Source organism: Ranitomeya variabilis, chromosome 4, assembly GCF_051348905.1.
Source record: "Ranitomeya variabilis isolate aRanVar5 chromosome 4, aRanVar5.hap1, whole genome shotgun sequence".
In the NCBI taxonomy this organism is placed as follows: Eukaryota; Metazoa; Chordata; class Amphibia; order Anura; family Dendrobatidae; genus Ranitomeya; species Ranitomeya variabilis.
This window is the reverse complement of record NC_135235.1, coordinates 312955792-312961617: the sequence shown is the minus strand read 5'-3', so window position 1 is coordinate 312961617 and position 5826 is coordinate 312955792.

Here is a 5826-nt window from a genome sequence, read left to right as displayed (position 1 = left end):
TCAGATGCTCATTACTCAAACCGAGCAATTCCTAATGCTCGAATGCTTGTTTTGAGTAATAAATATAATGAGAATCAATGGGAAATCTGAGCATTTTTCTGGCAGACCCTACAAGGAGGTTTGGGGGTCAGTGAAAATGTTGAAATGGTTTTAAAAAAAGTGCTAAATAGAAAGAGAACAGCATGGGTAAGACCCATGAGATCATCTCTGACTCCAAGATCGCTGCTAAGAACAATGGTGACACACTTTTACTCCACTTACAGGAATAAAAATGTTAAGAAACATTATTTCCTGTATAATGACTTGCATATGAGGCAAAATTTTAAAAGGATTTAACCAAAAATATAATAATTTAAGTAAACCAAAATTGAAATCTTCAGAAATGTCAGTGTAACTTATGAAGGAAGCAAAAACTGCCCAAAAATTCAGTGGAAAATGGACTCAGATACACCCTGTATTAGACATAAAGAAGGGCCTCATACACATTCTTTTCAAATTGTCATGTAGTGGTACTCCTAGACTCATAATGACTGTGCACTAAGTGCAAAGGCTGCCAAAAATTATAAGCAGGGTAATCCATACATTCTTCAAGGCACCAACTGTAGTATCTCTTTCAAATATTGTGAAAAAAGTGTAGCTGTGGTACACCCACACTTATAAAAGGTCTGCACACAGTACAAAGCCTGCCAAGAATTACAGGCAAGGTCATCCATACACCATTCAAGGCACCAACTGATGTATCTCATTCCAATATTGTGAACAAAACATAGTTCTGGTACTCACACACTCATACACTATCTGCACACAGTGCAAAACCTGCCTAAAATTACAAGCAGGGTCATCCATACACTTCCAAGGCACCAGACACTTTGGCATGTCTCATAAACACAACTGCACAGGGAGACTATCATGTCACAAGGTAAATACCTGTTATATATTTGAACTTTGGTTTTTTTACCACAATAATACGGACAGATTGGCTTACCACTTCCCAATTACTCCATTAGATCATGATAGGGAATAATTGAGAGCCAAATGTTATAAGCTATAACTACATCAGACAATGCTTCTGGCAGTCCCAATATACGACTATTTCAGTCATAGTTAAACAGCTAATATTTTTAGTCTGGTTTACCAATTGGTGCTATTTGACATGTATGAGAGATTAGATCTAGCCCTCTCATAGTCACCATTCTATATAACAGTGCAGATTAGTGCTTGTTGAGACATGGTTATTTTTCTATTTTCTGGCATTAGACTTTCCATCTTTGACTGTGCCAGTGATTTTTTTAGCTTCTTTTCACATATGAATACCTTTTGCTATTTTGTCTGTTTGATATATTTAATGTATTTAATAAAATGTATACTTTGTTAATTAAAAAAGTCCCCTTAATTTCTGTTTTGAGAGCTCCAAATTACATGCTGATTGTGATATGGCTTGGTAATACAGTTAGATACACCCTTTATGGAGACCAAGGGTTTTTTTTTCATTTAGGTTTAATGTATTTGGCCTAAGGGGTTTCATTCCGTTTTGGCCATGGAATTGAATTGTAGGTTATACCATCTGTAGTATCTAATTTAAATATTCTGAACATAGCGTAGTTGTGGTACTCTCACACTCAAAAGAGTTCTTCACACAGTGCAAAGCCTGCCAAAAACTATAAGCAGGGTCATCCATGCTCCCTTCAAATCACCAACTGTAGTATCTCATTCAAATATTGTGAACAAAGTGTAGTTGTGTACTCCCACACTCATAAAAGTTCTGCACACAGTGCAAAGCCTGCCAAAAATTTCAAGCAGGGTAATCCATACAACCTTTAAGGCAACAACTGTAGTGCCTCATTCATATATTAAGAAAGTGTAGTTGTGGCACTTCTACACTCATAAAGACTTTGCATACAGTGTAAAGCCAGAAAAAAATTATAAGGAGGGTAATCCATACATGTTGTGAATTAGACTTTTTTGGCTCCCTCTTGTGGTCACTGGTGATATGACTCTGGGATTGTCTTTCTCAGTTTGGCACCCACCTGGGTCGTTAGTCCAGGGGTGTTGCTATATAAGCTTCCTGGATTCTCAGTCCAGTGCCTGGCATCGTTGTAATCAGATCCTTTCTGTTTGCTCCTGTCTGCTGGTCCTGGTTCTTGCAAAATTAAGCTAAGTCCTGCTTCCTTGTTTTTTGGTTATTTGTATTGCTCTTATTTTCTGTCCAGATTGTACTAAATGTGATTCCTGATTTTGCTGGAAGCTCTAGGGGGCTGGTATTCTCCCCCCGGGCCTTTAGACGGTTCAGGGGTTCTTGAATATCCAGCGTGGAAATTTTGATAGGGTTTTTGCTGACCGTATAAGTCATCTTACTATATTCTGCTATTAGTCAGTGGGCCTCTCTTTGCTAAATATCTAGTTCATTCTTACGTTTGTCTTTTCTCCTTACCTCACCGTTATTATTTGTGGGGGGCTTGTATCCAACTTTTGGGGTCTTTTCTCTGGAGGCAAGAAAGGTCTATCTTTTCCCTTATAGGGTTAGTTAGTTCTCCGGCTGGTGCGAGACGTCTAGAACCAACGTAGGCACGTTCCCCGGCTGCTGCTATTTGTGGTGCGAGGATTAGATATACGGTTAGCCCAGTTACCACTGCCCTATGAGCTGGTTTTTTTATGTTTGCAGACTTGGTATGTACTTTTGAGACCCTCTGCCATTGGGGTCATAACAGTATGCCAGGCCAAAGTTGAATGTTTAATGCATTGCAGAAGTGGGATAATAAGAAAGGAAATTCTGAGTTTTTTTTTTTTTTTCCTCTCTTTGTTCCTCCCCTTTACCTCTGAGTGGCTTGTGCTTGCTGCAGACATGAATGTCCAGACCTTGATTACAAGTGTGGATCAGCTTGCTGCTCGTGTGCAGGGCATACAAGATTTTGTTACCAGTAGTCCAATGTCTGAACCTAAAATACCTATTCCTGAACTGTTCTCTGGAGACCGATTCAAGTTTAGGAATTTCAGGAATAATTGTAAATTGTTTCTATCTCTGAGACCCCGTTCATCTGGAGACTCAGCTCAGCAAGTTAAAATTGTTATCTCTTTCTTACGGGGCGACCCTCAGGATTGGGCCTTCTTGCTAGCGCCAGGAGATCCAGCATTGGCAAATATTGATGCGTTTTTTCTGGCGCTCGGATTGCTTTACGAGGAACCCAATCTTGAAATTCAGGCAGAAAAAGCCTTGCTGGCTATTTCTCAGGGCCAGGATGAAGCTGAAGTGTATTGCCAAAAATTTCGGAAATGGTCCGTGCTTACTCAGTGGAATGAGTGTGCTCTGGCCGCAAATTTCAGAAATGGCCTTTCTGAAGCCATTAAGAATGTGATGGTGGGTTTCTCCATTCCTACAAGTCTGAATGATTCCATGGCGCTGGCTATTCAAATTGACCGGCGTTTGCGGGAGCGCAAAACTGCTAATCCTCTGGTGGTGTTGTCTGAACAAACACCTGATTTAATGCAATGTGATAGAATTCAGACTAGAAATGAATGGAAAAATCATAGACGTCAGAATGGGTTGTGTTTTTACTGTGGTGATTCTACACATGTTATATCAGCATGCTCTAAACGCCTAACAAGGGTTGTTAGCCCTGTCGCCATTGGTAATTTGCATCCTAAATTTATTTTGTCTGTGACTTTAATTTGCTCATTGTCTTCCTACCCTGTTATGGCGTTTGTGGATTCAGGTGCTGCCCTGAGTCTTATGGATCTGTCATTTGCCAAGCGCTGTGGTTTTGTTCTTGAGCCTTTGGTTAATCCTATCCCTCTTAGAGGTATTGATGCTACGCCATTGGCGGAAAATGAACCGCAGTTTTGGACACAGGTAACCATGTGCATGACTCCTGAACATCGGGAGGTGATTCGTTTTCTTGTTCTGCATAAAATGCATGATTTGGTCGTTTTGGGTCTGCCATGGTTACAGACCCATAATCCAGTCTTGGATTGGAAGGCAATGTCTGTGTCAAGTTGGGGCTGTCAGGGAATTCATGGTGATTCCCCGCCGGTGTCTATTGCTTCCTCTACTCCTTCGGAAGTTCCTGAGTATTTGTCTGATTATCAGGATGTATTCAGCGAGTCCAGGTCCAGTGCTCTGCCTCCTCATAGGGACTGTGACTGCGCCATAGATTTGATTCCAGGTAGTAAATTTCCTAAGGGAAGACTATTTAATCTGTCTGTACCTGAGCATACCGCAATGCATTCGTATATCAAGGAGTCTCTGGAGAAGGGGCATATCCGTCCATCCTCTTCCCCTCTTGGTGCGGGATTCTTTTTTGTGGCCAAGAAGGACAGATCTTTGAGACCTTGTATTGACTATCGGCTTCTGAATAAAATCACTGTTAAATTTCAGTATCCTTTGCCTCTGTTGTCGGACTTGTTTGCCCGGATTAAAGGTGCCAAGTGGTTCACCAAGATAGATCTTCGTGGTGCGTACAACCTTGTGCGCATTAAGCAGGGAGATGAATGGAAAACTGCATTTAATACGCCCGAAGGTCATTTTGAGTACTTGGTGATGCCTTTTGGGCTCTCTAATGCTCCTTCAGTGTTTCAGTCCTTTATGCATGATATTTTCCGGAAGTATCTGGATAAATTTATGATTGTTTATCTGGATGATATTCTGTTTTTTTCTGATGATTGGGACTCGCATGTAGAGCAGGTCAGGATGGTGTTTCAGGTTTTGCGTGAGCATGCTTTGTTTGTTAAGGGCTAAAAGTGTCTCTTTGGAGTACAGAAGGTTCCCTTTTTGGGGTTTATTTTTTCCCCTTCTGCGGTGGAGATGGACCCAGTCAAGGTCCGAGCTATTCATGATTGGACTCAGCCCACGTCAGTTAAAAGTCTTCAGAAGTTCTTGGGTTTTGCTAACTTCTACCGTCGTTTTATCGCTAATTTTTCTAGCGTTGTTAAACCTTTGACGGATATGACCAAGAAAGGTTCTGATGTTGCTAACTGGGCTCCTGCAGCCGTGGAAGCTTTCCAAGAGTTGAAGCGCCGGTTTACTTCGGCGCCTGTTTTGTGCCAGCCTGATGTCTCACTGCCCTTTCAGGTTGAAGTGGATGCTTCTGAGATTGGGGCAGGGGCCGTTTTTTCGCAGAGAGGCCCTGGTTGCTCTGTAATGAGACCATGTGCCTTTTTCTCTAGGAAGTTTTCGCCTGCTGAGCAGAATTATGATGTTGGCAATCGGGAGTTGTTGGCCATGAAGTGGGCATTTGAGGAGTGGCGTCATTGGCTCGAGGGTGCTAAGCATCGTGTGGTGGTCTTGACTGATCACAAAAATCTGATGTATCTCGAGTCTGCTAAACGCCTGAATCCTAGACAGGCCCGCTGGTCATTGTTTTTCTCCTGTTTTGACTTTGTGGTCTCGTATTTACCAGGTTCAAAGAATGTGAAGGCTGATGCTCTTTCAAGGAGCTTTGTGCCTGACTCTCCTGGAGTCGTAGAACCAGTTGGTATTCTTAAAGAGGGAGTTATCTTGTCAGCCATTTCTCCGGATTTGCGACGTGTGTTGCAGAGATTTCAGGCTGGTAGACCTGACTCTTGTCCACCTGACAGACTGTTTGTTCCTGATAAGTGGACCAGCAGAGTCATTTCCGAGGTTCATTCCTCGGTGTTGGCAGGGCATCCGGGAATTTTTGGCACCAGAGATCTGGTGGCTAGGTTAACTTTTGGTGGCCTTCCTTGTCACGGGATGTGCGGTCATTTGTGCAGTCCTGTGGGACTTGTGCTCGAGCTAAGCCTTGCTGTTCTCGTGCCAGCGGGTTGCTCTTGCCCTTGCCTGTCCCGAATAGGCCTTGGACACACATTTCC